This window comes from Pan paniscus, chromosome 1, assembly GCF_029289425.2.
Source record: "Pan paniscus chromosome 1, NHGRI_mPanPan1-v2.0_pri, whole genome shotgun sequence".
Lineage (NCBI taxonomy): Eukaryota > Metazoa > Chordata > Mammalia > Primates > Hominidae > Pan > Pan paniscus.
In genome coordinates, this window is record NC_073249.2 from 76,977,206 (window position 1) to 76,999,007 (window position 21,802).

General features: G+C 39.8%; 1 pseudogene; it reads right to left on the reverse strand.

Moving 5' to 3' along the window:
- Positions 1-14,975: 14,975 nt before the first annotated feature.
- LOC129394912 (mitochondrial glycine transporter-like) lies at positions 14,976-18,207 on the reverse strand (annotated as a pseudogene).
- Between the last annotated feature and the right edge of the window lie 3,595 nt (positions 18,208-21,802).

Here is a 21,802-nt window from a genome sequence, read left to right on the forward strand (position 1 = left end):
GTCAATGATGGACATGTAACTTGAGCAAGAAACAAACCTGTATATCCCACTTGGATTTTGGGGTCATTAGTTACCACAGCATTTTCAAAAGAAAATGTGTTGCAATTCAAGAAAATAATTTGTAAACTAAAAGATGTCTCATATTTGAATAACAAATTTTTTGAGCAATTCATTCTGGTTTACTAAAGAGAGATATAGTATAAAGATAATAGAGGAGTGGAATAAGAGCATCAAAATAAAAGAAATCTAAGGGAGAGAAGTAAGCAATTCATCTTGATTAATTTTATTTTATTTTTAATCAATAACCCCCAACATGGCAGCAATGCAAACCACATAGGCCAGCTGGTCAGAACAGTACCCACTGAGAGATGGACAGTTTTGTGGGAGGTGATTCCACTTTAGAAATTCAAGGTGTAGAGAACACAGCAGCATATCTGCTCTGTGCAGTATTGAGACATGGGTAGGAGCAAGAGGATACCCTTCCAGTATGTAATTAAAGCACTTGTGTGACTGTGGGCGTTAGATCAAACTTCCTACATAAACAGGATCTACATGTGAGAACACTTTCAAAGGTTGAATGTTGAGCTTTGCTAGAGACAGAGCAGCAGGTGGGCAGCCAGCCAACCAGTCACATGGGACTGAAACTGATGTTCTGAAGCCCATTAGGCTCCTCACAATGTTCTGCATTGGCTCAGCCCACTCAAATACAAACCCAAGTGAGGTGCTTCTCACCTGTGGGTTGCCCCTACGCAAACCCCAACTGTGCATCTGATCTAATCTGAAGAGACCTTTTATACAGAGAATAGACTTGGTCAAACACACCTCCCTCATGGGAAAATGGCATCTCTGCCCAAGAGCATGATTTTCCCTTGGGAACTACCAAATTATTTGTTCTCACTAAAAGGGTGGAATGATAGGCTTGTTAAGAAAGCTGACTGCTTTTCCATCTGTTTATCAAGCCAACTGCCTGACTTAAGGGGTCTATGATTATACATTTAGGTAGCTGTAACCCAAGCCCCCTGGCCTATGCTGGGTAGCAACTAAAGTATCTTTGATCTCTTCAGCCTCTGAACTGTGTTGACATGGCTCCAAGGCTCCCAAGTCTCATCCTTTCTCTAGTAACCCAGTGTCTACTGCTCTGTTGAATGGATGCTGATGTCTGTCACTGTGGGTTCTATCCCTACAGCTGGTGCTCTTCTCAATAAAATGGTGACCACTTGGCTGTGGACCCCAACTCCCACCAGAAGTGACAGACTAGCCCACAGTAGTTGCAAGCCTCACCAATATGATGCCTACATCCCCTGCCCTAGCTCTGAGTCAATACCCAAAGGAGGTTTAATGCTTTATCTCACAGCGTTCTTTATCAAAGAATCTGGGACATAGTCCCAAAGATTAGGCCAGAATGCATTAAAGTAACACCATACTAGGATCAACTCAAAACTGATCCCCCTAATTATAAGCCAGCATCCCAGCCACCACGACATTTTACATTAGTGGCACTCACTGCCCATCTCCCAAGACATCTCTCTTCCTATCCTGCAAGTCATTGTTCTCTATCTAAATAACTCTTTATTCGGTATCATCAATTCCAGAATGTCTCTCTCTAGTTAGCCCAGGAGACCCTAATGCAAACAGTACCTGTGGTCTGTCCTCATATAGCAAGTTTCCTGAGGTGGGCATGCAAATTAAGCTCCTGGGCACCCCTAGGTAAAGCCTTTCTTTACAATGTACCAGCCCTGAGAATGAAGAGATGAAGAAAATGCTACCCAAGTCTTCAAGGAGCTCTAAGTCTAGTAAGCAGACAAGTCCATAAGCAGACAACTCCTTGAGCAAGCACAGTGTTACCGATGACATAGATTATAGCACAGAGTAAGGACAATTCTTGGTAAACCATAATTGTTGGAAAGAACCAAGGAATTCCCCAGCTGGGATCAGGGACAGCACCTTCTGTAGCCTTACAGTGGATTCTGTGGGATAGAGACAAATTGAACTTGTCGGAAAGGGGAAAACAGATTTATTCATTTGGGTATTTGGTTTTCCCTTCTGACAGGTTGCCAGAATCATTACTTTCATGAATAATTTGCTGTCCTAATACAACTGTGCTTTCTGAATAGCTCACTAGAGAATGACAAATCTAACTTCCAAGGAAGAATCTTCATGAAAACAAACAAAAAAAAATGAGCTGAACCAATTACATCATGTCAGCATGCAAATACAGAACCTAGAACAATAAACTATAATGATTGAAAGCAACAATTATATATTATGTTCATATTACGGAAACACAGTCAAAGTAGTTTAGTCCCCACAATGCCAACAGGTACTTTATTACAAAAAAACACCTAGGTTCTTCAAAAGTTTCCCAAAGTCAACTACAGAAACAAGAACAGAACCCCATTTTTATTAACACATATAATAAACTTAGGGAATACTAAAGGGTGAACTTGATCTCAAAACCGTTTATGTCTCTTCCTTTCTTCCTCCCACTTTCTGAGGACATAGGAGAAGTTATGGCAATAGGCATGTTTAGGAGGACGTGGCTGTGTATGGACTTGAGGAACCCGCCTGTCTTTTCTAAAGGCATCTGAAGACACCAGCATTTTCCTGAGCTGGGAGAATGAGAAACAAGAGGAATTATGAATGTAGCTAGGAGGAGAAAGAGTAGTATTGATAGAGGCTGGCAATAAATCAGATTTCTCAAGCTTATAAAATGTCTCAGCAATAATGATCCTTGGAATTCAGCCACAAGTCACCCTATTGTCCTAATTAGAGCTTATACACTGCTGCTAAGTGATTCTCCCTAGCCAATATGGGGTCTCTGGTAGACAATATCTCAGCCTCTCCAATTATTGCTTCTCTACTCCTTAACCACAAGTTTCTTCCATTTAATACAGAACGCCCTACCTTCCACTATAAGATAAAGGTCAGAGTCAAAACCAAAGAGTTTCACAAAAACAATAACCACCTTGTTCCCCACAACCTCTCTCTGCCTCATCACCTCCCCAAAGGGAAAAAAAAATGCAAGAAGGGATCTTTGTTTGAATGGAAATTGGTTAAACTTTTTTTTTCAGTTTCCACACTACTTTTTTTCTCTTGGTTTCTAGTGACCTTTCAGATACCGAATAATTAAATGCAGAAGCTGCCATAATTGAAAAATCTAAATTTAAAAGTGATACAACAATTCTGCCATCTCTTATTTATGCGGCAACTGAGACTCTAAAATTTCAGAGATTCCCTGCCTCTTACCAGCATTGCCATACCTTTCCAGGGATGTCGATGTTTTTTAAGTGATGAAAGAACTACGACTCACAGCTCAGAAATGTATCATAAGAATTTTGTTTTATGTCTAGAAACCTAGTAAGGGATGTTCAGGAAATATGTTCAGCTATAGATAGAGTTATCTATAACTGAAATATGTTGGAGATGCATGAGAAGTTTCTCAAATTATAAAAACACACACAATCAGATTTCACTGCCTAGATCCCTAAACTCTCCAGCCTTCTGAAATATGTTTTTTAACTACCCAAATAAAATGGCCCAAGTCCAGTTCTCAAACCACCAAGTTCCAAACTGAGGGAATTCCTTGGTCATAAGACAGAAAAATGGAGTGATGTCTACTCTCCCTCCATCAGTTCATTCTGCAGCCTGACTCTCCATGACTACCTGGCTCTCACTCTTGGGCCTGTTCTCCCCTTCCAACACTGCCTTTCCCACCCTGAATGCCAACCTTCTTTTTATGCCCTAAAGCACTTTGTTGTGTATAATTAAATTTTAATGAAATTTTAGGAAGAAGTATAGTGGAGCTGAGATATTTATAGAGATGTTAGTTACTGCTATCCTAAAGATCCTTGACCACCTCCACCACAGACAATGCCTTACATGCCAACAATTTCCTCAGGCCTCATGTTGGATGTCCCTTCCATGTATGTCCTCCCTTTTTTTTTTTCTGAACCTGTGAGAGAGGCTGCCCATGTATATTAGTCTCCATACTTTACTATGCAGGGTAATTAACTTTTCCCTTTGTTTTCCCCTCTCTCACCAGGTTACTCATCAAAAACACCAATTAAGGTGATTTTTCTCAGCAAAACACTCTTTACTTAAGACAGATTTATACTATGCCTGTGGAAGGTAGAAATGGACGTAGTTGGTTTTTGTTTTAAATAACATTCTTTTTCTTTTCACTACGAACACACACACACACACACACACACACACACACACACACAAGCACTAAAATATTCTGGAAGAATATGTACTCAGTTATTAAAGAGATTATCCCTGATGGCTGTAATTTAGCAAAGTTGGGAGATTTGCCTGTGTGTGTGTATGTGTGTGTGTTATAAGACACTTTTTAGTGCCCAAGTCCTACTTTTCAATAAAAAATTAAAAAGTAAAAACATTGTTAGTGGAGACAGAAATTTGGGGATAATCCTTGATGTCTCTCCTTCCTCACATCCTCTCCATTTGCAAGTTCTACCTTCAGGATATCCTATGCCTACCCACATCTCTCTTTCTTTACTATCACTGACCCCATTCATGAGCCACTACTTTTAACTTGAGTACCACAGTAGCCTCCTAACATGCGTCCATGCTTTCATTTTGACAATTCATCCTTTATACAGCAATGCTAGAATTGTGTTATGAACACTTCCCTGATTAATATTCTTTGAAAGCTTCAGAAGGACTTAAGCCCTGCAGGACTTGACCCTGGCCTTTCTCTCCATCCTCCTTCTTGTTCACAGCACTCTCAGTACACCAGTCTGGAGCACACCAAATTCACCCCTGCCCCAAGAGTTCAGCCCCTGTTTATCTCTTGCCATGGGGCTGGTTTCTTCATATTTTACATGTCAATGACACAACCACAGAAGGCTTTCTCTGAGCATACTACCTGACATAGATCACAGCATCATTCTCCAGTGGAGATGCTGGCAACAATACAACTGCTTGATTACTCATTTATCTGTGCTTCAAATGGAGTGTGAGTTCCACAGGACAGAGACCACATTTGTTTGTCCTCTCTTGCATCCCCTAAAAATTAATACGATATGTGACTAATAGAATGTAGGCATGAATAAATGAAGAAATGGAGCACCTTCTTTTTGGAAAGTGTTGTGCTGGGAAATTTATATATAGGTGTAAAAACCTGGCTTGTGTCTTCTAGGATCTTACCTTCAAAAGAGGAATAAGACATGAATAAATGATGACAATATGTTACAAAAATTCAGGAGAGGAAGATATGCTAGTTAAGGTAACCAAGAGCTTTACAGATGAGTGTGTATTTGAGATGCACGCTGATGGATTAAGGATCAAAATTGCGATAGTCCAGGTAGAATTAGCAAAGACATGAACATATAAAGTACAAAACACAGCTGGGGGTGAAGGAGGGTGGTGGATTAAGCAATTTTGCTAGACGAGTTCTGTATAGTGTGACTTAAGTAGGAAAAGACAAGTTGGGACCAAATTTTCAAAGACTGTGAAAATCAGAATAAGAAGATGAAACATTTGGTTTTTAAAGAGAATATTAACATGATCACAGTAAATTTAAGCAAGGGGAATTTTGTTGTGGCCTATAAGAGCAACTGGAAGGTGTTTTAGTTTGCTAGGGCTGCCCTAATAAAATACCACAGACTGGGTAACTTAAATGGTAGGAATTAATTTTCTCCTAGTCTTGAGGCTGAAAGTCCAAGACCAAGATGTCAGTAGGTTTGGTTTCTTCTGAGGGCTTTTTCCTTGGCTTGCAGATGCTAGCCTTCCTGCTATGTGCTCACATGGTCTTCTCTGTGCATTCCTGGGTCTGGTATCTCACTCTGTGTCCTCATCTCCTACTCTTATTAGAACACCAGTCACAATGGATTAGGGCTCACCTTAATGGCCTCATTTAACTTGACTGCCCTATCCCTAAATGCAATCTTATTCTGAGGTACTGAGGCTTAGGGCTTCAACATATGAATTTTGAAAGGAAGAAATTCAGCCCCTGGCAGAAGGTGAGAGAGGAGAGGGGATGATTTTTGAAGTTGAATGTCAAGATCTCCCATCTTCCCTTCCTGAGTATCATGAGATCCCCTCCTTAGCTCTGTGAGTCATAAAGAAATGCTGGAGGGGTCTTTGATGTATTCAATTAGAAAATAAACCTTGTAATTTTAATGTAAAAAAAATGAGTATGATGGTTTCTGGTTAGTGTATATTCTCTTTCCTCCTTCCTATAATACCATGAAATTCTTATAAAAGTCAAAGTCAGGTTTTGTATTCTGAATCTTTAATCTATAAAGACTGTGGGGAAAAAGTTTTTCATGGCTTTAGTGTCAGGAATGAATACTTTTCTCCTCTACCACAAGTTGTTACCTGATGAATCCTAAAAATTTTGTGAACAATTATATTCACTTTGTGAACAATTATATCAGTTCCTAAACAGGCCCATCTCCAATAAGTGTAGTAAATTCTAGGATAGATTTTCTGCTCTAGTTTCACCCCTGAACCCACCTAATGTCCCCCACATTTATTTTCCCAATGCCTTATTTTTCCTATTCATTTACTTTCTTTTTAGCTTTGTAAGCCTTCATAAATCCTCTTTGTAACAAGGTAGAATTTTTTTAAGTATTGACTTAATAATTACATGGTTAAAGTCCTGCATATCACAGTTCTCACTAGATACATGCTCATGACCAAAAAAAAAAAGGAAAGTAAATTACAGAAAGAAAGTGGGAGGGGAGGAAAGGAGAAGTTCTCCTGTTCCAGCCTCCTCCTCCCAACTCTACTCACACACTGAATCATCCTCTCTCTTTGTTGTTCCTCATTATCAACCCCATCCTCATCTCCCTGAACTCCTTTAGCTAAGAGGTGTTACCCATGTGATATTCCAGTGAAAACCATGAAGCCATTGGCTCACATTCTGACCGCACCTTACCTTTAGACACATGCTGTCTAATGTTGAAGTCTATTTTGTGTGCATATATCTTGTCTTCCTGAGTAGATCATCAATTTGAAGGGAAAATTTATATCTTTTGATTCTCTGAAAACCCACAGGTGTGTCACAATGCTAGGAACATAGTGGTTCATCATTAAATACTTATATCACTGAATTCCTTAATTCAGAGCCTCTAAAAAGAGTAGAAAAGTTAGAAATAAAAATAGCAAAAGCTAAAAGGAAGGTGCAGATTCAAGAAATACTCTCAGTTTTACCTGTGTGGGAGCTTCTTCTTGAGACCAGGAAAGACCACATGGGGACTGACCACAGGACATTTAAAAGAGAGAAAGTCAATAGGAGGGAGGAAGGAATGCTCACAGTGTTCTTTGGAGGAATATTCAGACTCATGGAAAAGAGTTAGTCTAACAAGCAAAAGAGTGTAGGCTATAAAGGTAGAGAGAACCTAGAGGAAAAGAAAGGAGGATAAAAAGAGAACTGGCATTTGCTGAGCACCAGTGCCATCCAATGTGCTGAATGCTTAATATGACTTAATCTTCTCAGTAAAACTGTGAGCTAGGTACACAAAGAAACAGGCTGCTGGATGCTAACAATTTCCTTAAAGTCACAAAGCTCTTAAGTCAAAACGTTGAGTGCTGAGGCCCAATCTCTCTGGCATTAAAACCCAAGCTCATGATTCAGTACCGCACACTGGGTATCAAACCTGGGGTTTCAGTGATGTAAATGGTAGGAGATACATCAAGAGAGAATGATCTTAGAAGAATGAAATGAAGTGCAAGGTAGAGGTTTCCAAAGGAAAGATGGCAAGCACCAGACCTAAACAAGGGCATACATGCCCCACCAGGATGGGGCTATCTCTTAAATGGCACCAAACACTCGTGGGCAGTCCACTTTATTCCACAAAATTTGATAATTCACATAATCTCCCTTCTGGCTCCTGTGATCATTCTCTTTAAGTTCCCATAGTTAAGAGAATTTAACTTTTAAGTTTCCCTGTTTTCCCCTTTCCTAACATTGTAATTGAGCACTCCCAGGAAACCAAGAATACTGTTTATTGGCATGACATAACATATCTCATTTTTAAACTATGGTCCCTTCAGAGAATGAAAAGACAAGCCACAGATAGGAAGAAAGTATTTGCAAAACAAATATCTGGTAAAGGAATTGTATCCAAAATATACCAAAAACTCTTGAAATATCAAGTTAAAAAGCAAACAACCCAATTTAAAAATGGGGAAAAGATGTAAACATATAGTAAAGATGGTATATAGATGGCAGATAAATACACGGAAAGATCTTCAACATCATATGTCATTAGGGAATTGCAAATTAAAACAAGATACCACCATACACCAATTGGAATGGCAAAAATCCAAAACCAAAATACAGACACTAAATGCTGGTAAGGGTGTGGAGCAACAGGAACTCTAATTTATGGCCTGTGGGAATGAAAAATTGTACAGCTGCTTTGGAAGACAGTTTGAAAATTTCTTACAAAGCGAAGCATGGTCTTACCATACAACTGCAATCCAGCAATTGCACTCCTTGGTAGCTGTGTTTTACGTCTGAAACAAATCTTAAAGCTATTTGTCACTAGGAAATGTTGCTTACAATGAATATATCTTCTTTCTCATGTGTAGTGACTCTACTAATAACAACTTTTGTCTAAAATTTAATTTCAGGTTTTCAAAGAACAAAATGACATTTTGTTTCATAATTGCGAGAATAAAGGGATGTTTCTCTCTAAAGAGGTTAAAAGAGAAAGAGAAATCTCTCTTTTGAAAATCTTCATCTCCTTTCATCCTTATCCATCAAATCTTTTATTCAGGTTCAGGATTATCTTTGCTGTACCAAGACCTAAAGAAAGATGAGAAAGTGGCTAGAGATTACATACCTTCAACTAGAAATGCAGTCAATTTGAGACGAATTCCACTCCACCCTCCCACAAGACACATAGAAAAAAAAATAACTGTAAAGTCCACGCTGGAGTATGATCATTTGCTTGTTATGACTTTATGTGGTTTCATAAAAGGAGAGGGACAGTCATTGTGTCACCGTGTTTGCAAAAACGGGAAAGAAAGAAGAGGAAGCAATAGAACTCCTGGAAAGCTACAGACCCAGTGCAGAGTGAAACCCAGTGGGGTATTGGGACGTTGGGGAAATTCCTCCAAGTCTGGAAAGCAAAAAACTGAGACATTGGATTTCAAGTTTAGAGTACATTCAAATTAGAAGTTTAAATTAAAAGTAGAAAAGAATACAGGTACAGGAGTGAATATTTGAGTTCAAGTGCCCTCTTTTTGGCAGATTCACTTCTTTGGACAGTTTTTCACTAATGATAGGTGTTTACTTCCTGATTCATGGTGGTGCTCTCAGTTGTGTGCCAGGATCGGGGGATTACGATTCGGCATTCCAGTGAGAGTTTAAGCTTTGTGAGACCTTTTGAACTGAGACTGTCGAGCCCTTCTTCTATAGTTCCAGTCCATTCAGCAGGCCCCGGTGAGAACATCAATTCCTTTATGGAACCAAGAAACGAACTAGGCAAAATATCAATTCCCCTACCCTAAGAATCATAATCCCCTGCTTTGTTCCTGAGAAAAGGAGTAGCTAGAAAACAGCTGGCCCTTTCCAACCTTCCAGAAACACCCTTGACACAGCTCCTGCATCCCCATGAGCTACTCGGTCTATACACTCCTACCCAGGTCTCTGAATATACAAGACTTTCCCATTTTTCTTGGGTCTCTGCCTTCTCCAGGGAACCCTATGCTGAGTTCTAACTAACTGACTGGGAACTACTGGATATCCAGATATTGCTATCTAGATATTGCTAGTCATCTCTTCTGAATTTTCCATGTTCATTTTGGAATAAGGAGGTGTGAAGTAATACATATAAGGAAATAAAAATTGCTCAATAAACAGTAAGCGGCAAATTAGAGAAGGTACAATAGAGGACACAAAGACTAAAACGAAAATAATTTAAACTGGTAGTTCTCAAAATGGGAAAGCATCAAAATCATACAGAATGCATCTCCAAAATAAATATGTCCAGACGGCACCCAGATCCAGTGAATAAAAATGTCAGGGAGTGGAAAAAAGAGTACGATTTTTACAAAGCTCCGTAAGTGATTTGGATTCTCAACCCTATCTAAAGTCACCAGCTGAATGCAGATAGAATTTGTAACTGAGCCTGAGCATTTATTTTTGTGGCTATTTTCCTTCTGTTCATTTTGAAATAAAAAGTGTGCAGTGATCAGGTATAAGGAAACAAAAATTATCCAATGAATATTAAGCAATGAGTTAAATTAAAATTAGAATGTGATTCCTATTTTTCATTGACTACATTTTCTTCTTGGACATGTAAAACAATTCTTTTAAAACTCCTTTTTGGTTTAAGAAAACAGAATACATGAAGTTTCACAGAAAGAAATCAATGAACCCGAACACATAGAGAAGAGAATTTTCAAGTTAATTCTGTGGTTAATCTGCAGTCACTTCCTTTTTTTTTTTTTTTTTAATTTTACTTTAAGTTCCAGGATACATGTGCAGAACATGCAGATTTGTTACACAGGTATACACTGTTTTAATTTTTATTGCTCTAATGTTTTTGGCATTCACAAGTACAAAACAATCAACAATCTTTTTTTTAGGTTGTCAGCCTAATTATTTATAATTACATATATGGAAAATAGATGTAGAATAGAAGATTGGGGAGATTGAACTAAAACTGGATTGATCCCCTAGAAGTTTTATTTTGTCATTTGGCTTTTTGTCCTAAAAGTAAAATGTCTCCAACAATTAGCTAGTAAATAGTTCATTTTAGTTGTGTACTTATTCACAACCATTTACCGCAAGTGAACTTTAGAAGAAAGCCACCATGTTTATGTGAGGAGTTAGGATGGGGATAGGTCACATTGGCACATCTATGAGGGGCAGCCCCCAAGGATGCTTTAATACTCCACTAAACATTCTAAAAATCCCACAGGGCTTTGACCTCCCATATAACCTAATCCTAGTCAGAGGTGAGTTTACTGGCATCACCCGGCAGAAAAAGGCAGGTTCTGTGTGGGAGTAGAGATAATTAACAAGTAAAGTATGACTGGAGACTTGGGGGGCTGAGTAGTCAAAGCTGTGGTTTAACTAACAATTTCAGTTTTGAGTAGTTGGGGCCCCTCTGATGGCTAGGAAAGCGATATTTGATAGAGAGCCAGACACTAGCTCTAAAGACCTCCCACTAGAAACTTCAGATCACCTAGAAGCAGGAAATGCTTGGTAGAACCGTTGGCAGCTCAAGATCTCTGGCCAATTTCTTAAAGGCCACATTTTAGAGTTGGAGTTGGGCTTCTCTATCATTTTCTAGTTCTCAACCTTAGTTTTCTTTTCCCCCAAGTCTAATTAAGGTAATAAGAAAAATGGTTTTGTTTATGTGGCTTCTGTCACTTAGTTCTTGGGGTACCTTAAATTTTTAATTTACCAATATAAATAACTCACCTGTCAAACTTTGATTCATTCCCCAAGACCCTGTTTAGATTTCACCTACAGTATAAAGACTCACCTAATTACCCTTGGTAGTTAAGCACTCATGCTTTGTGCTGCCATTAAATTTTACAGATATCCTTATTACAGAAAAAAATATTACATTGTAACTTATGACATGTCTATCTCCTTCGGGCAAAAACCATGTGTTATTCATATCCTATCTCTGTTCTTTGGTTCTAACCTCAATTAACATTCTTGGGAAAAATAAAATAATGAGAGAAAAGAAGGAAGAAAGGAAGAGGAAAAGAAAAAATAATAAAATATTCTTTATTTAAACAATTATTTCTAGAGGACAAGAATTCAGTTCATCCTTTGCTCACATGAAGTGATTGGAATGAACAAAAACAGACTTGCAGACAATGTGTTGAAAGGGTAGGTCAACTTTTCTTTCTACGAGGCCATCTCTCAAAAGCAGCTTATGTCTCGGAAGTGTTTCAGATTACTGTGTCTGGAAACTCTGTAGTTCCTTTCCCAGGAAAAAGACCAGGATGTCTGTTTGGCTTAAAAGCCCTTAAGAATAGCTTAAGTTATACATCCCAGTCCTCCAAATGAGTGGAAGTGCAAGGTTCTACATATAGCACCTGCTCAATAAATACTTAGCAAAGTTACACAGGAATTTCTTGAAGAAATAAACAATTCATCTGAAATGAATTCTATTTTCACTGGAGGAAGACTAAAGTCTGCACCAACTGCTCCAGAATGACCAAAGAGAGCAAGCTTAGGCTCAGCTTTCCAAGTTAGAACTGATGGCTAGTGCTCTTCCTGGGGCGGGTCGGGGCAGGGGGTGGTGGGAAATGAATTCATAGTGAATAAATAGCTGGTTTTAGAAAAACTGAAAAAAAATTTTTGAAAAGGAGACTATAGAGGCACAATCTGCGAAAGTTACTTTACTATAAATATGGATTTGCACCTGCCCTTTTTTTTTTTTTGACGGAGTCTCGCTCTGTCCCCCAGGCTGGAGTGCAGTGGCACCATCTCAGCTCACTGCAAGCTCTGCCTTCCCGGTTCACGCCATTCTCTTGCCTCAGCCTTCCGAGTAGCTGGGACTACAGGCATCGGCCACCACACCTGGCTATTTTTTTTTTTTTTTTTGTATTTTTAGTAGAGACAGGGATTCACCATGTTAGCCAGGATGGTCTCGATCTCCTGACCTCATGATCCACCCACCTCAGCCTCCCGAAATGCTGGGATTACAGGCATGAGCCACCGCACCTGGCCGTGCCTGCCCTTTTAAAAGACAATTGGATAGAAGTTCAGAAATGTAGAATTCTAATTCTGTTGTTGACAATTAATAGATAGATGACTTTAACAAGTCATTTTTCATTTCTGTGCCTCAGTTTCCTTGTCTCTTCAAGACATATAACAATCCCTGATACACCTCGGAGTTGTGGTAATTCCAAACAGTTATGTGATCAAATTCTCAGCAGTTTAAACTCCTCAGAATCCTCTAACAGTGGCTCTTTGTGTCTAGACAATGAGAAAAGAAATGTTTGTGAAATAAGTGGAATGGAACAGGAAGAATGAATTTTCTGGCATAATTTTCTGATTTCAAAGAAACTTATTCTTTCAGGAGGATGTTTTGATCAATAAGATGAAAAGTATTCAGTAATATCCAATAGCTTTTCAAAGCTCATGTCATTGTGAGATCTTTTTGTTGTTGTAACTGATTTTATTGACCATATAGTTTAAAGAGATTTTCCTTATAATACATTTTGATATTTCACATTGTATTTCTTTACTTTCCATATTTCATAATGAGATATAGATGGCAGGAAAGAGGTAAATAGAAGAAATATCCCATCTGATAAATCACTTTCAGTCCTCATTTTCTCTCAACTATTAAATGAAGTCAATAAATTGTGAAACAGGGCATGAGAGTTAAAGCATCACAGCTGCAGATCTAAGAATCCAAGTACCAGACATGTGGGATATTAAAGGGACAAACAACACTTTAATTCAACAAGAAGTTCTTCAATAATGTTAGCATAATAACTTTTCTTGAATATTTACCAAGTACAAATTGCTCAATTCAAATTTAACCTGATTGTGAAACAAGAAATTATAGTCAGCTAGAAGGCTGACTAGCTGAACATGAACCAATGGATGACAGAAAGAAACTCTCCAATAAAGCAATTAAAATGACAGAGAGATGAGAAAATAATTGTGACTTTCTGGAAAGGAGTGAATTTTCTTTCCTCCGGGAAGGTTAGGTAGACAATTGCTATCGTAAAATCCAAGTCCTTGCAGAAGACAATATTAAAGAAATGGCTGTCCATATAGTCCAGAAGAGCAGCCAGGTCCTGTGGTAGAACCCTATGGGCGATTGCTCCACAGAATTTCGCTAGTGTGGTTGGGAAGAGGAATAAAGTGTATGGCTGTAGAATGAGGTGAGTGGGTTTTTCTGCACAAAGATAACCCAAGAATCATCTTTGTGATTGGTAATCTGCACCGTGTTTGGGATCTCTTGCCCCAATTTTCAGATATTTGCATAAGTGCTCGGAAGAAGGAATATGTCACTTACTAATAGTAAAAGGACACACAGCACTTATATAAATAGAGATAACATAAGTGCAAAACTGAATAAAGCAAAAATTTCCCCTTCAAGAAGTTCACAGTCTAAAATTGGGGCTCTTAACCTGTAGCCTATAAATAAAATTCAAAGAAATCCATTAAAATGAGTAGAAAAAAATATATGACTTTATTTTCACTAACTGCAAACTGAAACTTGGAATATTCTTTAATTATGAATGTAGGCATTAAACTAACCACAGCTGTATAAGCAGTAATTGTGACCTTGTCACTGGTTGAAATTACAGATATCGTAATATTTCTAACACTCATTGCAGATATTGTAAGCTACAGAGCTTGTGGATAACCAAGATGTATTTATGCTCATCACTACTGAAGTTACGTTAATAATTAGACCCACCAGTTAATGTTATTTAATGCTTTAATAAGGAAGCACATATATTGCTATAGCATATATTTGGGATTTTTTACTATTTTGATAACCATATTTCAGTAGAATTGGTTTCCTTGGTAATCCCATGCACTTTGCTTTATACATTTTAAAATATTATTCTGAGAAAAGGTTCATAGGCTTCACCCTATGGCCAAGGGGGTTTACATAACAGAAGATTAAGAAACCCCATTCTCCAGAAAACTAAATGCTGCATAATCTCACTTATAAATAGGAGCTAAATGATGAGAACACACAGACACATCGAGTGGAACAACACACACTGGGGCCTATCGGAGAGTAGAGGTTTGGACAAGGGAGAGGATCAGGAAAAATAACTAAAGGGTACTAGGCTTAATACTTGGGTGATGAAATAATCTATACAACAAACTCCCATGAGACAAGTTTACCTATATAATGAACCTTCACATGTACCCCTGAACTTAAAAGTTTAAAAAATATATTGTATATATGCAGATACATGTCCTTAAAATATTTTTTTAAAGAACCTCCATTCTCTTCTCTGAGAATCAGACAAGTACACAGCTCTTGCACCAGCCTGACGGAAGTGTGGTGACTGTCTTTTGATTGAAGTCTTGTCTTCTAGATTTCTAGTTGCTTCTCTGAGCTACTCTAGAAACTTTTTTTTTTTTTAAGTAAAGCACTTTAATTGCAGGGGGAAAAAAATGCCATAATTTAGAGGTAAAACAGTACAGGGGCCAAGACCAAAAAATTTTATTTGGACATTCAGAGGCTAGAAAGCCACTGTCCCGTTCCCCAGAGCCTCTGAGAAGTTGACTGAGAACCAATTAAAGAATGGCATCTATTCCTCCTCATCCTACCATCACCTCAGTCAGTCTGTGACCTGGTAACAGTGACTCCTCTCCTCACATCCAGTCCTCCCTGGCTGGAGCTCCTCAGGCCCGGCAGGCAGCTTACAGCTTCTCTGGCTTTGTGATTCCTTGCCCAAGAACGTACCCAAGGAGACCCTGTGGTGTAGGTGTGGGCCCGAAGCGCAGCCACCTGACAGAGCTCTCCTGGGAAAATGCCTTTCCAAGTAGCCTCTCAGGGTATGCAAAACTCTCTCCTAACACCCCAGTGTGTTCTATGTATTGGTGACTCCTCTTTTGGAGATTGTGAAGGCTCAAATCAGGTCCATATATTTTTCTCCTTAAAGGGATTACCGAAGGCAAAGGCAACACAATTTCTGCCTGGTTTTCCAGGTAGGACTTCATCTTACTGCAGAATAGTAAGCAGCAGCAGCCCTTGGCAGAAACCAAGCAGGGCAATAGATTTCACCCTTTCCCAGTCCTCTCTTGGTCAGGACTTCAGGCCCATCTTGGCCATCATTTCTTCATACACCATCTACGCCATTGCTGCCATTAGAGTTCTGCAGAGGGCTCGGGGGATGCCACCTTGGAAGAAGCCACGTAGTCCATAGTCTTTGAAAATAAGTGTCACTGCTTGGCCAATCCATTGAAACTTCAGTGGGTAAAGCTGCATATGAGTTTTGATAACATCCGCAGGTTGAGTTACCAGTGAGGCGAGAATATCAGCAAATATCCCACAGCTGAAATTTGTAATAGGAATAAAAGTTGCATCCACCTGCTCATGGGGCACTATGTTTTTGGTCTGGTTGTAAAACATCAGGTAGTTTCCTGAAAAGGGCATATCTCGAAGGAGAGTTGCTGTCAGGCCACTGAAGAGGCCCTGGTGCCCCTCAGTGCGATAGATGCTCCTCAGGGCAGCGTAGATACTCTCATAGCCATATTTCCCACTCTCATAGCGCATCTTGATTACAGTGATGGGTAACATACAGACCCCTGCAACAGAGAGAGAGCCCACCCCCAGCATGATTGACTCCAGGGCGGTTGGGGGATGGCCTCGCAAGAAATACCGCTTCAAAGATTAGAGAGTGCCAAAGTAGATTCCAACGCCAGGGACACATCTCACAATGGAAGGGGACATCCCTTTCCAAAGGCCCAAAAGACTCTCCATGTGAACCACCTTCAAGAGTACAGCCAACATCCCAACACGTCTAGACCCATGATCTGAGGGCTGGAGGGTTTGCAGGCGTGTTTTAAGGAGATCCAGAGGTTGGAAAAGGAGGGTAGAGCAGGTTCCACTGATGGAGCCACACAGGAAAGCCTTGATCACCAGATGTAACTGGTGGTGCCTCATGTTTTCTTCATACCATAAGCGTTTCCACTGTGTCTCTGACATCTTGGGGTTGCAGCAGTGACGAATGTGAGTTCTGAATCATTGGAGATGAGGCCCACGAGTGCTCTGGGCCCAGGGTGCCGTCGACGGGTGCTTGGGCCCAGCCCTGGAGGCCTCGAAGAAGGCGAGGGGATGACGCTAGCCAGGCAACGTGCTTTAAGCCAAGGGCTCTCTGACGTCTGCGCCTGTAAGCATGCAGCCGCCCGGGTTCAGATCCTGCTAACACAGGGGCTGCAGGCACCGAACAATTCCGCCACAGGAATTACGCGCCGCTCTTCACCCACGCGGCAGACTCCGCGGCTCTGCTCTCCTGCCCATCCTGCCCCGCCGCAGGCTTCAGCACCGGAGGAGATGAGGTTCTGTGTCTAGAACCTTTCAATAAGTCCTTTTCCTGCTTATATAATCTAGAGCTTATACCTATTAATTGCAACCAAGACTCTCAGCTAGAACAATATTTAATCAGTACTTGTATGTTATGATTTTAATAAATATATTTTATTAAGAAGTACAAATAGCTATCACATACTAAATTTCATAAATATTAGCAGTTTAGTAAGTCTCCCTACTGAATCTATTCCATCCTAATAGATGCTGCCACCTACTTTATAGCAACTACCAAATGACAGGCCTAGTACCTAATAAAAGTTAAAAGGGGGACTTGCCTTGCCTTGAAAATTCAGCCCCCTGTAATCCCAGCCCTTTGGGAGGCCAAGGCAGGCAGATGGCTTGAGTCCAGGAGTTCACAGACCAGCCTGGGCAACATGATGAAACTCCGTCTCTACAAAAAATACAAAAATTAGCCGGGCTTGGTGGTGCATACTTGTAGTTCCAACTACTCAGGAGGCTGAGGTGTGAGGATCGCTTGAGCCTGGGAGGCAGAGGTTGCAGTGAGCTGTGATCACTCTAGCCTGGGCAACAGAGCAAGACGCCATCTCAAAAAAAAGAAGGAAGGAAGGAAAGAAAGAAGGAAGGAAGGAAGGAAAGAAAGAAAGAAAGAAAGAAAGAAAGAAAGAAAGAAAGAAAGAAAGAAAGAAAGAGAAAATAGAAAAGAAAATTCAGTCCCGTGAAGTAATAGCAATTTTTATATACTTGTGAAATATAAACTGTCTTGAATATCTCACTAATTATTTAATACATGCTGCTTCACTACTGGGCTTTTCTTATTCTCTCCAATTGCCCAAATGACTTACCAAGGCAATAGGTAGTGATGATGGCTCAGTGATATAGAATTTGACAATAATTCTATTCGCGCTTTCTTGGACCCAGAGGGATTTAATTATTGAGGAAAGAAAGATAGTCTCCTCGATTGGAGGACAGTGGCACTCCTATGATTTGGATACCCAAGAGCAAAGTTAAATGGAGATTCTAGGGCAGACATGCAAATGGGCTTGATCTCACTTATCTACTGTGATCTGACAGCAGTGGCTGTCAGGAGCATGGTGACGGGAAGTATCTTGAGGCTACATCCTGGCTAAGCAAGAAAAACATAAGACAATTAACAATGCTTGCAAGGATGCAGAAGTGGTGACAAGAGCCCATATTGGCTCTACATGTTATCATGAAAAAATTAACCAAATAAGACCACAAAGGAGAGTTAGATTACAAGAAACCCCTTATTCTGTATAGTGGCTATGTACAGTCTTAATTTTGATTCTCAATAGACCTGCTGAGATTTCTTAGGGCCTGGATGAATAGTCCAATATCACAAGCCATTAACATACATGAAAATTAAAGATGTAATACTAGCAAGTGATCCTCTTGGAAATGTCCCCATCAGGTTCCAGCTGACCAAATGTAAACTTATTTAAGTATGTTTGTAGATCTTGAGCTCTTAGCCACAAACATCACTTTAAATGATGAGTAAAAATAGGTAAGTACTTCAAACATTGGCAAACACTCAAAGATTCAAAACCAAATGTTTCTTCCTAGTTTACCTTGTTTAAAAAGATGACACAAACTACTCCTAAAAACTAGTGACTGCCTACATTGGTAAACATTCTGGTCCTGGTGGCCTCTGGTGTTTCTTCCTTCTAGTCATGTTGTCCTTTTAAGCAAGGGTCACTCTTACTCCTCAGAGGAAAGTCAACATGACTCACTTTCAGAAACTGAAAGTACACCATGTCCACATAAGCAGTGCTGCTTACTGTATAACCGCAAAACCACATCAGAATAAGTCAGCTGCTCAGGAAGGAGAAGAAGGAGTGAGCTGAACAAACTCACCCCCATTCCAGATGGGGAGACTTTAAGAGTAGCCACACGTTTCTTTGTTAAGCAGAGACTTAGATCAGAGGAGAAATGTCAGTGGCGGGCAGTGCAAGCAGGGTCCCTGGCTTCTGGTTACTGAATACATTGAAACAAGAGCCCACTCAAGGCCCCACTGTAAAGCCCTGAGGTTTTGGCTTCATCATCTCTTCCCTTTCCTTTGGTACATTCTTTCCCTAGTTTTCATCTCTCTCTGAACATCAGGTGCTCTCTTGCCAAACCTCGTGTTAAGTGATTTTGGACAGGGTTTAAAGAAGTGGAACTTTTCTTTGAGTTAGATATTGTTAGGATCCCATGACTGGGTATCTTAATAATTCTTACGTAGAAGGTGTGAAGAATAAAACGAGACTGACTAAAGCATTCCTTGGTAAAGCAGCAGCAATCTCTTATATCAATAAGGATAGGGGCACACTGGTCATTTTTGTGGTCACTTTTAGACAACGCTCTTGGTTTCATCTGTGCTCAGACAGGATTATAGAGTGGATTTTTTTTCTTTCTCTATTGTGATCACAGAGTGCCTTTTCTGATGTTGGCATTCTATGAAATTGTTTCTACTCAACAGGAGAACACTGGCCTAGCCATGAGTGCAGCACTAGCTTTAGCAACACCAAGGTCTAGCCTGTTCTCCATTCTTTCCTTGGGACAATTCACTCTTCCAAGTGACATAAACTAATCAGAAGAATTAATATCAGTTAACAAGAGTTAAGGGGCTGGGGGGGTGGTGTTCTGTACTTGCATTATAATAGTGACCTTTTAGAGAAAAGGCTGACCCCAGATAAACCATAATAGAGAAACTGGGTGGAAGAAAATAGATTCAGGAATTCTCCAATTAAACCATATAGGCAACCAGCTCCTCTGCCACCATATTAGCTGATCCTACATTTCATACCCACAGTTGAACTTCCAGGTAATCAACTAAATGAGGTCCATTCATGTTACCCTACTGTTCAGGCTTTTGGGATGGTTTGCCAACCACACTTCTAGAAGTCTCTCCTTTCATACAGAATCTCCTCTCATCTGGCAAGCTAGTCTCTTCTTCTTTTTCTGGTTTCTAAATGAATTCATATTGGAGCTTAACTTGCCAACCCTTATGAGTTGCTTTCAGAATGATCGCAACTGTTCTGAACAAGCCACCCTTTCTTGCTTGACTTCCCACTACTTTGGAGAGTGATTGTGAATCCTTGTGACTTCTCTTCACAGTACTCTTCTGCCACCTGGTGAAAGTTCGTAACACAACAAGACACTAGAGTTGCCATTCACTTTCAACTTCTACACACCCTGACACCAACACTAAGAAAACAGACACACTCACAGATGTCAGTCCATAAACACCTTGTAGGCATCTGATGCTCCCAGAAGAGGCCTGGCCACTAGGATTTCTGGGATGAGCCCTCACCCATCTCTCCTTCTTCCGCCTCTCTGAAGGAAATAGCTGATTGAGAAGGATCCAGTTTTTTGCTAAGAGTTCACATTGAGACTGGAAAGGAAATGAGAATAAAAAGTATCTGGACTTCTGAAGGGGCCACAGTCAGCTCTGTGGGATAAGTGAAGCAGGAATTCCTGAGGACATCTTGCTGGTTCTCACCATCTTGTCTATAGTTCGTCCTAACAAATAAATCCGATGTCAACATTTATATCAAAGAAACAAGAAATAAATACCTATCTGTTTACCTCCTGTTTATATTAGGCCAGACATTTTACTTAATCTTCAGAATAACTCTGTGAGATAATATATATAATTGTATAAATCTATGGGGTACAATATGATGTTTTCATCTATGTATACATTGTAGAAAGACTCAGTCAAGCTAATTAAAATATCGATCGCTTCACCAACTTATCATTTTTTGTAATGAGAACATTAAAAATCTACTCTTTTAGTAATTTTGAAATATATAATAACATATTATTAGCCACGGTCACCATGCAGTGTAATAGAACACTAAAATATATTCCTCTAATCTAACTTAAATTTTATACCCTTTGATCAACATCTTCCCTTTCCCAACACCTCCCAGAGATATGTTAACACTCCCACTTCACAGAAAGAAAATGAAGGCATGGAGAGGCTAAGCAATGTGAACAAAGTGACGTCCCTGGTTAGAGGAAGAGTTGAGGCTGAACCTCAGAGAGAAACGCCCTTGCAACTGCTGTACTTTTCTGACTCTTGCTATGCCACCTGGAGTACTGATCACTGGAGGCGAGAAAGAGGGAAAGAAACTTCCTACCTCCTTCCTGAGTGAACATTCTGTGCCTCTTGGTACTGCATTTCTCAGGCACCCTAGTGCCCTTGGACCAGATTCCCAGCTTCCACGGCCTCAGGGAACATGGAATACTAATCACCCTTTTCCTTTGTCCTGGATAGTTGTAATAAGGAATCAGCAAGAGAAATTGAAAATCTAAATTCTCCTTCAGATCTAACTATTAAAAAATATGAAGCAATTAATAAAGTATGTATGTAGACATGTAAATAGAATAATAATATTTTAAATGTAACCTAAATGTTTGAAGGAACTTTTAAATAGATTTAAAAAGAAAATTAACTTTTAAAATCAAAATAATTTCTGAATCTTTTCTGCACACGAATGAACCTTTAGGGTCATGAAAAAGCTCAAACTGATGTATTTGAGATGTAAGAAGGACACCAGAAATGGAGTGCTTGCAACCCAGCCACCTGCCCTGACTGGCCAGCCTGGTGGCTCCTTCCTAGAGGAGAGATCAGGTAGGGCTCACTGGCATGGAGAAAAGCTGGTAGGTGTTGCTCTCTTAGGGAATCTCTGAACATAAGGAATGGGGAACAAGGAGAGGGGGAAAAAAGGAGGAACTCCTTCAAAGGACACTTTGGTCTGAGTGGCATCCATGGCAGAGACCATGAAAGGAACTCACAGATGACTCTCTGGAATAGA